This window comes from Salvelinus fontinalis, chromosome 7, assembly GCF_029448725.1.
Source record: "Salvelinus fontinalis isolate EN_2023a chromosome 7, ASM2944872v1, whole genome shotgun sequence".
Lineage (NCBI taxonomy): Eukaryota > Metazoa > Chordata > Actinopteri > Salmoniformes > Salmonidae > Salvelinus > Salvelinus fontinalis.
Genome location: NC_074671.1, coordinates 41,693,190 through 41,703,498, shown reverse-complemented (window position 1 = coordinate 41,703,498; position 10,309 = coordinate 41,693,190). Strand labels below are relative to the sequence as shown.

The window sequence follows — 10,309 nt, the reverse complement described above, 5'->3', positions numbered from 1 at the left end:
AACAGGCTAAACTAACGCTTGGAACAGGAGCGGGTCGGTGACCAGCACGCGCGTTACGCACCAAGGAAAGAATGACTAGCTTCAGGGTTTTTTCATTTGTAGGGCCTGTGAACGTGCAATCGACCCCGTTGGAATCGTCATCACGTAAAGGCATCCAGGGGAAGACGTAAGAAGTGTCCGTATAGTCATAGCAACGACAGTGCCCTTTTAACTGCCTTCAGAAGAGTGGCCAACATTTCTCAAATCTGACTCCATGTCAGGGAAATTGCTGTAGAATGGGCTCTGTTCCACTTAGAGACAAAATTTCAACTCCTATAGAAACTATAGACTGTTTTCTATCCAATAATAATAATAATATGCATATTGTACGATCAAGGATTTTGTGGGAAGCCGTTTAAAAAATTAGCCACATTAGCATAAATAGTCTAAACAGCGCCCCCATCCCCAACAGGTTAACAAAAAATGAAAGGAAACTAACACTAAAGTCAGTGAAAGTTATAAATGTGTTTGGGTATAACTGACGATGGCTATGGATGGTGGCTAATATTTAACACAGTAGAAATTGTAAAAAATACAGTGAAAAGTCCAGACATGTCCGGTGTTATTTCTATTGGAAAAAATAAAGTAGATGTTGTTCCAATTGGAACCGACAGGTTTCTTAACCATATTCATTGCTTCATTGCGCGTAAAGGTGGTATAATTATGATGGAATTATGTCAAAGTCAGAATAAGGCATATCTGTAGACACACCTGTGCCACAGGTTTCTTTGATCTTCACCTGCAACGAATAGTGGGTTGAATAGCATGCTATTCTCATGCTCAAGTTCAAGGTGAGAATACACGTAGAGAGAGAATTCCCCCCTAGGACAACACTGCTTAGCATCATACACACACACTCACTCGATCTCTGTGTTTGTGCAGTATGCAGCGTGGAACATAAGCAGAGTCTTGTTTGAGTAGAAACCTGGAGGTAAATGCAGGTGCTGTGTTTCATGAACTGTGACTGAACTTGTTATAAATTAGTAGAAATGTTAGACAAATATGATGTCTGAAAAACCTCTGAAATGTAGCTCTTCCTCCCCTCCCCTGCCCCCCCTCCCTCCTCCTCCATTCCCTCTCTTCCTCCCTCCCTCCCTCACTCCCTCCCTCCCTCCCTCCCTCCACCCCACAGCCCTTCATCCCCTGCCAGTCCTGTCATAGCATTTTCCAAGGCCGCCTGGCTGGGCCCTGGACGGGCTGGGTTCTATGAGAGGGCTATAAATGTGTCGCAAATGCAATCATATCCCCTATATATTGCACTACTTTTGACCAGGGCCCTACTTATAACCAGCGCCCTATGGGCCCTGGTCAAAAGTAGTGCTCTATTTAGGCAATGGGGTACCATTTGGGACAAAGTCCTTAAAGTTGATTTATTCTATATTTAGCATTTCTCCTGTTCTCCATAGTTCCAACACTGTGTGGCAGGTAGCCTAGTGTTCAGAGCGTTGGACCAGTAACTGAAAGGTTGCTGGATCGAATCTCCTAGCTGGCAAGATAAAAATATGTCGTTCTGCCCCTGATCAAGACGGTTAACACTGTTCCCCAGTAATCTGTCAATGTAAAACAAATTATAATAATCTTAACTGACTTGCTAAGTTAAATAAAGGTCAAATAAAAAAACGTATTTCAAAAACACTGGACGGTGCAAAGGTCATCAATGGGTGCATAGTGTGTATGTGATTTTTTATTTTATTCTCTTATAGTGCATTCGGAAAGTATTCAGACCCCTTGACTTTTTCCACATTTTGTTACGTTACATCCTTATTCTAAAACCGATTAAATCGTTTTTTTTACTCATCAATGTAAACACAATACCCCATAATGACAAAGCAAAAACAGGTTTTCAGGAATGTTGGCAAATGTATTAAAAATAAAAAAAACTGATATATCACATTTACATAAGTATTAACTTTACTAAGTACAGTTGAAGTCGGAAGTTTACATACACCTTAGCCAAATACATTTAAACTAGCTTTTTCACAATTCACAAGTAAAAATTCTTAGGTCAGTTAGGATCACCACTTTATTTTAAGAATGTGAAATGTCAGAATAATAGTAGAGAGAATTATTTATTTCAGCTTTTATTTCTTTCATCACATTCCCAGTGGGTCAGAAGTTTACATACACTCAATTAGTATTTGGTAGCATTGCCTTTAAATTGTTTAACTTCGGTCAAACGTTTCGTGTAGCCATCCACAAGCTTCCCACAATAAGTTGGGTGAATTCCTCCTGACAGAGCTGGTGTAACGGAGTCAGGTTTGTAGGCCTCCTTGCTCGCACACGCTTTTTCAGTTCTGTCCACAAAGTTCTATAGGATTGAGGTCAGGGCTTTGCGATAGCCACTCCAACACATTGACTTTGTTGTCCTTAACCTACAAAGCGTTACATGGGCTTGCTCCTACCTATCTTTCCGATTTGGTCCTGCCATACATACCTACACGTACGCTACGGTCACAATACGCAGGCCTCCTAATTATGCCTAGAATTTCTAAGCAAACAGCTGGAGGCAGGGCTTTCTCCTATAGATCTAAATTTTTATGGAATGGTCTGCCTACCCATGTGAGAGACGCAGACACGGTCTCAACCTTTAAGTCTTTACTGAAAACTTATCTCTTCAGTAGGTCATATGATTGAGTGTAGTCTGGCCCAGGAGTGTGAAGGTGAACGGAAAGGCTCTGGAGCATTGAACCACCCTTGCTTTCTCTGCCTGGCAGGGTTCCCCTCTCTCCACTGGGATTCTCTGCCTCTAACCCTATTACATGGGCTGAGTCACTGGCTTACTGGTGCTCTTTCATGCCGTCCCTAGGAGGGGTGCGTCACTTGAGTGGGTTGAGTCACTGACGCCCCACCTTGGTTTTTCCCGTGGCGGAGATCTTTGTGGGCTATACTCGGCCTTGTCTCAGGATGGTAAGTTGTTGGTTGAAGGTATCCCCTCTAGTGGTGTGGGGGCTGTGCTTTGGCAATGTGGGTGGGGTTGTATCCTTCCTGTTTGGCCCTGTCCGGGTGTATCATCGGATAGGGCCACAGTGTCTCCTGACCCCTCCTGTCTCAGCCTTCAGTATTTATGCTGTGTCGAGGGGCTAGGGTCAGTTTGTTATATCTGGAGTACTTCTCCTGTCTTATCCGGTGTCCTGTGTGAATTTAAGTATGCTCTCTCTAATTCTCTTTCTCTCTTTCTTTCTCACTCTCGGAGGACCTGAGCCCTAGGACCATGCGTCAGGACTAACTGGCATGATGACTCCTTGCTGTCCCCAGTCCACCTGGCTGTGCTGCTGCTCCAGTTTCAACTGTTCTGCCTGCGGCTATGGAACCCGGACCTGTTCACCGGACGTGCTACCTGTCCCAGACCTGCTGTTTTCAACTCTCTAGAGACCGCAGGAAAGGTAGAGATACTCTTAATGATCGGCTATGAAAAGTCAACTGACATTTACTCCTGAGGTGCTGACTTGCTGCACTCTCGACAACTACTATGATTATTATTATTTGACCATCTTGCTCATTTATGAACATTTGAACATCTTGGCCATGTTCTGTTATAATCTCCACCCGGCACAGCCAGAAGAGGACTGGCCACCCCTCATAGCCTGGTTCCTCTCTAGGTTTCTTCCTAGGTTTGGCATTTCTAGGGAGTTTTTCCTAGCCACTGTGCTTCTACACCTGCATTGCTTGCTGTTTGGGGTTTTAGGCTGGGTTTCTGTACAGCACTTTGAGATATCAGCTGATGTACGAAGGGCTATATAAATAAATTGATTTGATTTGATTACACAATGCACATACATACCCCTTCAAATAATTGGATTCGGCTTTTTCAGCCACACCCGTTGCTGACAGGTGTATAAAATCGAGCACACCGCCATGCAATTTCCATAGACAAGCATTGGCAGTAGAATGGCCCGTACTGAAGAGCTCAGTGACTTTCAATATGGCATCGTCATAGGATGCCACCTTTCCAACAAGTCAGTTCGTCAAATTTCTGCCCTGCTAGAGCTGCATCAGTCAACTGTAAGTGCTGTTTTCGTAAAGTGGAAACGTCTAAGAGCAACAACAGCTCAGCCGCGAAGTGATAAGCCACACAAGTTCACAGAACGGGACTGCCAAGTGCTGAAGCAGGTAGCACGGAAAAATCATGTCCTCAATTGCAACAATCACTACCGAGTTCCAAACTGCCTCTGGAAGCGACGTTAGCACAATAACTGTGCGTTGGGAGCTTCAGGAAATGGGTTTTCATGGCGGAGCAGCCGCAGATAAGCCTAAGATCACCATTCACAATGCCAAGCGTTGGCTGGAGTGGTGTAAAGGTTGCCACTTTGAACTCTGGAGCAACGGAAGTCCTTTCTCTGGAGTGATGAATCACGCTTCACCAACTGGGAGTACGACAGACGAATCTGGGTTTGGTGGATGGCAGGAGAATGCTTTTTCATGGTTTTGGCTAGGCCTCTTAGTTCCAGTGAAGGGAAATCGTAACGCTACAGCATACAATTACATTCTTGACGACCTCAACCCCATCGGACACCTTTGTGATGAATTGGAACGCCGACTGCGAGTCAGGCCTAATCGCCCAACATCAGTGCCCGGCCTCACTAATGCTCAAGTGGCTGACTGGAAGTCCCCGCAGCAATGTTACAACATTTAGCCAAACGCCTTCCCAGAAGAGTGGAGGCTGTTATAGCAGAAAGGGCGGACCAACTCCCTATTAATGCCCATGATTTTGGAATGAGATGTTTGACGAGCAGGTGTCCAAAAATTTTGTGAATTATTTTCATGCACATTATACAGAGTGGATGGAAAATGTTTTCATGTTGGACTCTTGGTTTCTTGGAATCCAGGACCTAGGGAGTACCAGAGAGGAGAGCAGAGGGCTCACATCTCCCCAGCCAGTCACCCTCAATCTAGGCTGAGGGGAAACAGTAGCAGGGCCACAGGGCTTCTGGGGCAGGTCCTCTACCACCCTCACGCTTTCCATTCATTTATTATGTTTCCCCTCTCCGCCTCTTAGTTCAGGGTGGCACATGAGGTTTTTTCACTTTGGTGCTATTTTCAAGTATGTGCGGCTGGGTAGGGTCATGTTTCGGAGGACGTATGGCTCTCGACCTTCACCTCTCCCAAGTCCGTACGGAAGTTGCAACGATGGGACAAGACTATAACTACCAATTGGATATCACGTAAAAGGGGCAGATACGTAAGCTTAATAAAGAGCAGTGATACTAGCAAGAGCAGTGTATGTTTCTACTTTACAAACATACATTTTCATTATGTAGTTCTCAAAATGTGCCGAAGGCAAACTAGTTTAGAATCTGAAGATTAACCAAAGGGTTAAGTGATTATCAATTAGGAGCAGTTGCATTAAGAGCTAATAGAAAAATGTATTTTAAAAATTGAGAAAACATATCAAAAGTATTGTGAGCATTGCATTGTGCGCATTGCATTCCATCAGTAGATGATGCCTGGTTATTCTTTAACCTGTCTAGGATCAGCGTGCCGCTAGCGGCACTCCCCCCCCCCCCCCCACTGAAAAACCAGTGCCGCGAAATTCAAAAAAAATATTTTTTTAAAATATTTAACTTTCACACATTAAAGTCCAATACAGCTAATGAAAGACACAGATCTTATGAATCCAGTCAACATTTCCGATTTTTAAAATGTTTTACAGGGAAGACACAATATGTAAAGATGTACATCTATTACCTAAAAACACATTAGCATATTCCACCATCTTTTATTTGTCCACCAACACCAGTAGCCATCACCAATTCGGCTAAACTAAGATATTTATAGCCTCTAACCAACAAAAAAACTCATTAGATGACAGTCTGATAACATATTTATGGTATGGGATAGGTTTTGTTAGAAAAAAGTGCATATTTCAGGTAGATGGCATAGTTTACAATTGCACCCACCATCACAAATGGACTAGAATAATTACAATGAGCAACGTGTTTACCTAACTACTAATCATCAAACATTTCGTAAAAATACACAGCATACACGAATCGAAAGACACAGATCCTGTGAATACAGACAATATTTCAGATTTTCTAAGTGTCTTACAGCGAAAACACAATAAATCGTTATATTAGCTTAGCACATAGCAATTAGCAGCCCAGCATTGATTCTAGCCAAAGTGAGCGATAAAAGTCAACATCGCCAAAAGATATTAATTTTTTCACTAACCTTCTCAGAATTCTTCCGATGACACTCCTGTAACATCACATTACAACATGCATATACAGTTTGATCGAAAATGTTTATATTTAGCCACCAAAATCATGGTTAGACAATGTGAAATGTAGACAAGCTGGTAAAGAAAACGTCCTTGCGCCACTTAGACAGTGATCTACTCTTATACATAAATACTCATAAACGTGACTAAAAAATATAGGGTGGACAGGGATTGATAGACAATTTAATTCTTAATACAATTGCGTTATTACATTTTTTAATTTATCCTTACTTTTCAATACAGTTTGCGCCAAGCGAAGCTACGTCAAAAAACATGGCGTCCTAAGCCACTAAAATGTTTCGACAGAAACACGATTTATCATAATAAAAATGTCCTACCTTGAGCTGTTCTTCCATCAGTATCTTGGGCAAAGGATCCTTTCTTGGGAGAAATCGTCTTTTGGTGGAAAGCTGTCCTCTTGCCATGTGGAAATGTCAACTACGTTCGGGATGAACTGAAAAGCGTGACCAACTTTTCACATCGTTGCAAAAATAAATGTCCCAAAATCGCACTAAACGGATATAAATTGCTATAAAACGCTTTAAATTAACTACTTTGTGATGTTTGTAACTCCTATAACGAGTGAAAAGATGACCGGAGAAATATAACAGGCTAAACTAACGCTTGGAACAGGAGAGGGTCGGTGTCTTCCACGCGCGTTACGCAGCAAGAAAAGACTTGCTAGCTAAAGGTTTTTTTCATTTGTAGGGCCTGTGAACGAGCAATCGAGCCCGTTGGAATCGTCATCACGTAAAGGCATCCAGGGGAAGACGTAAGAAGTGTCCGTATAGTCATAGCAACGACAGTGCCCGTTTAAATGACTTCAGAAAAGTGGCCAACGTTTCTCAAATCTGACTCCATGTCAGGGAAATTGCTGTAGAATGGGCTCTGTTCCACTTAGAGACAAAATTTCAACTCCTATAGAAACTATAGACTGTTTTCTATCCAATAATAATAATAATATGCATATTGTACGATCAAGGATTTTGTGGGAAGCCGTTTAAAAAATTAGCCACATTAGCATAAATAGTCTAAACAGCGCCCCCATCCCCAACAGGTTAAAAGTGCTTTCCTCAACATCTTAAATAAGCATGCCCCATTCAAAAAAATTTAGAACCGGGGACAGATATAGCCCTTGGTTCACTCCAGACCTGACTGCCCTTGACCAGCACAAAAACATCCTGTGGTGTACTGCATTAGCATCGAATAGCCCCCGCGATATGTAACTTTTCAGGGAAGTTAGGAACCAAAATACACAGGCAGTGGGGCCTCCCGGGTGGCGCAGTGGTCTAGGGCACTGCATCGCAGTGCTAACTGCGCCACCAGAGTCTCTGGGTTCGCGCCCAGGCTCTGTCGCAGCCAGCCGCGACCGGGAGGTCCGTGGGGCGACGCACAATTGGGCTAGCATCGTCCGGGTTAGGGAGGGTTTGGCCGGTAGGGATATCCTTGTCTCATCGCGCTCCAGCGACTCCTGTGGAGGGGGGCCGGGCGCAGTGCGCGCTAACCAAGGGGGCCAGGTGCACATTGGTGCGGCTGGCTTCCGGGTTGGAGGCGCGCTGTGTTAAAGAAGCAGTGCGGCTTGGTTGGGTTGTGCTTCGGAGGACGCATGGCTTTCGACCTTCGTCTCTCCCGAGCCCGTACGGGAGTTGTAGCGATGAGATAAGATAGTAATTACTAGCAATTGGATACCACGAAAATTGGGGAGAAAAGGGGAGAAAAAAGGGAGAAAAAAAAATAAAAATAAAAAATACACAGGCAGTTAGGAAAGCAAAGGCTAGCTTTTTCAAACAGAAATTTTCATCCTGTAGCACAAACTCCAAAAAGTTCTGGGACACTGTAAAGTCACCACCGATATATCCACGATAATTGAGAATTTCAATAAGCATTTTTCTACGGCTGGCCATGCTTTCCACCTTGCTACCCCTACCCTGGTCAACAGCAACTTTCCCAAGCCTCCCCCATTTCTCCTTCACCCAAATCCAGATAGCTGATGTTCTGAAAGAGCTGCAAAATCTGGACCCCTACAAACCAGCTGGGCTAGACAATCTGGACCTTCTCTTTCTAAAATGATCTGCCGCAATTGTTGCAACCCCTATTACCAGCCCATTCAATCTCTCTTTTGTTGTATTGTCTGAGATCCCCAAAGATTGGAAAGCTGCTGCAGTCATCCCCCTCTTCAAAGGGGGACCCACTTTAGACCCAAACTGTTACAGCCCTATATCTATCCTACCCTGGCTCTCTAAGGTCTTTGAAAGCCAAGTTAACAAACAGATCACTGACCATTTTGAATCCCACCGTACCTTCTCCGCTATGCATTCTGGTTTCCGAGCTAGTCATGGGTGCACCTCAGCCACGCTCAAGGTCCTAAACGATGTCATAACCGCCATTGATAAAAGACAATACTGTGCAGCCCTATTCAGCGACATGGCCAAGGCTTTCGACTCTTTCATTCACCGCATTCTTATTGGCAGACTCAACAGCCTTGGTTTCTCAAATGACTGCCTCGCCTGGTTCACCAAATACTTCTCAGACAGAGTTCAGTGTGTCAAATCGGAGGGCCTGTTGTCCGGACCTCTTGCAGTCTCTATGGGGTTGCCAAGGGGTTCATTTCTCGGGCCGACTATTTTCTCTGTATATATCAATGATGTCGCTCTTGCTGCTGGTGATTCTCTGATACACCTCTTTGCAGACGACACCATTCTGTATACTTCTGGCCCTTCTTTGGACACTGTGTTAACTAACCTCCAGATGAGCGTCAATGCCATACAACTCTCCTTCCGTGGCCTCCAACTGCTTTTAAATGCAAGTAAAACTAAATGCATGCTCTTCAAACGATTGCTGCCCGCACCTGCCTTCCTGTCTAGCATCACTACTCTACTTTTCTGACCTAGAATATGTGGACAACTACAAAGACCTAGGTGTCTGTTTAGACTGTAAACTCTCCTTCCAGACTCAGATTAAGCATCTCCCATCCAAAATTAAATCTAGAATCGGCTTCCTATTTCGCAACAAAGCATCCTTCACCCATGCTGCTAAACATACCCTTGTAAAACTGACTATCGTACCGATCCTTGACTTCGGCGATGTAATTTACAAAATAGCCTCCAAAACTCTACTTAGTAAATTGGATGCAGTCTATTAAAGTGCCATCCGTTTTGTCACCAAAGCCCCATATAACACCCACCACTGCGACCTGTATGCTCTTGTTGGCTAGCCCTCGCTACAGATTCGTCGCCAAACCCACTGGTTCCAGGTCATCTATAAGTCTTTGCTAGGTAAAGCCCCACCTTATCTCAGCTCACTGGTCACCATAGCAGCACTCACCCACCCGTAGCATGCGCTCCAACAGGTATATTTCACTGGTCACCCCCAAAGCCAATTCCTCCTTTGGCCACCTTTCATTCCAGGTCACTGCTGCCAATGACTGGAAGGAATTGCAAAAATCACGGAAGCTGAATACTCATATCTCCGTCACTAACTTTAAGCATCAGCTGTCAGAACAGCTTATAGATAATGGCACCTGCACATAGCCCATCTGTAAACAGCCCACCCAACTACCGCATCCCCATATTGGTATTTATTTTTATGCTCCTTTGCACCCCAGTATCTCTATTTGCACATTCATCTTCTGCACATCTATCACTCCAGTGTTTAATTGCTAAATTGTAAAAAAAAAAATCGCCAATATTGCCTATTTATTTCCTTACCTCCATAATCTTACCTCATTTTCACACACTATATATATACTTTTCTATTGTGTTATTGACTGCATGTTTGCTTATTCCATGTGTAACTCTGTGTTGTTGTTTGTGTCACACTGCTTTGCTTTATCTTGGCCAGGTCGCAGTTGTAAATGAGAACTTGTTCTCAACTGGCCTACCTGGTTAAATAAAGGTGAAACAAAAAATTCTAATTGTGAAAAGCGATAACTTTATATGACGATGTATTGCAATGTGAAATCGTATGATTTTGTGTGCTGTACTTAGTCAATTGAAAAGTATTTTAGAGTTTTGAAACAACTGCCAGATACTTGGGAAATGTGCAACAAAG

At 43.7% G+C, this 10,309-nt stretch overlaps 1 long non-coding RNA gene across 1 annotated transcript in view; it reads left to right on the top strand.

The window, feature by feature from the left end:
- Positions 1-2,468: 2,468 nt before the first annotated feature.
- LOC129859481 (uncharacterized) overlaps positions 2,469-10,309 on the top strand; it is a 39,481-nt gene continuing 31,640 nt past the window's right edge. The window contains exon 1 of the long non-coding RNA XR_008760171.1: positions 2,469-3,422. This is a non-coding gene — a long non-coding RNA (uncharacterized LOC129859481). The remainder of the gene's footprint in view (positions 3,423-10,309) is intronic.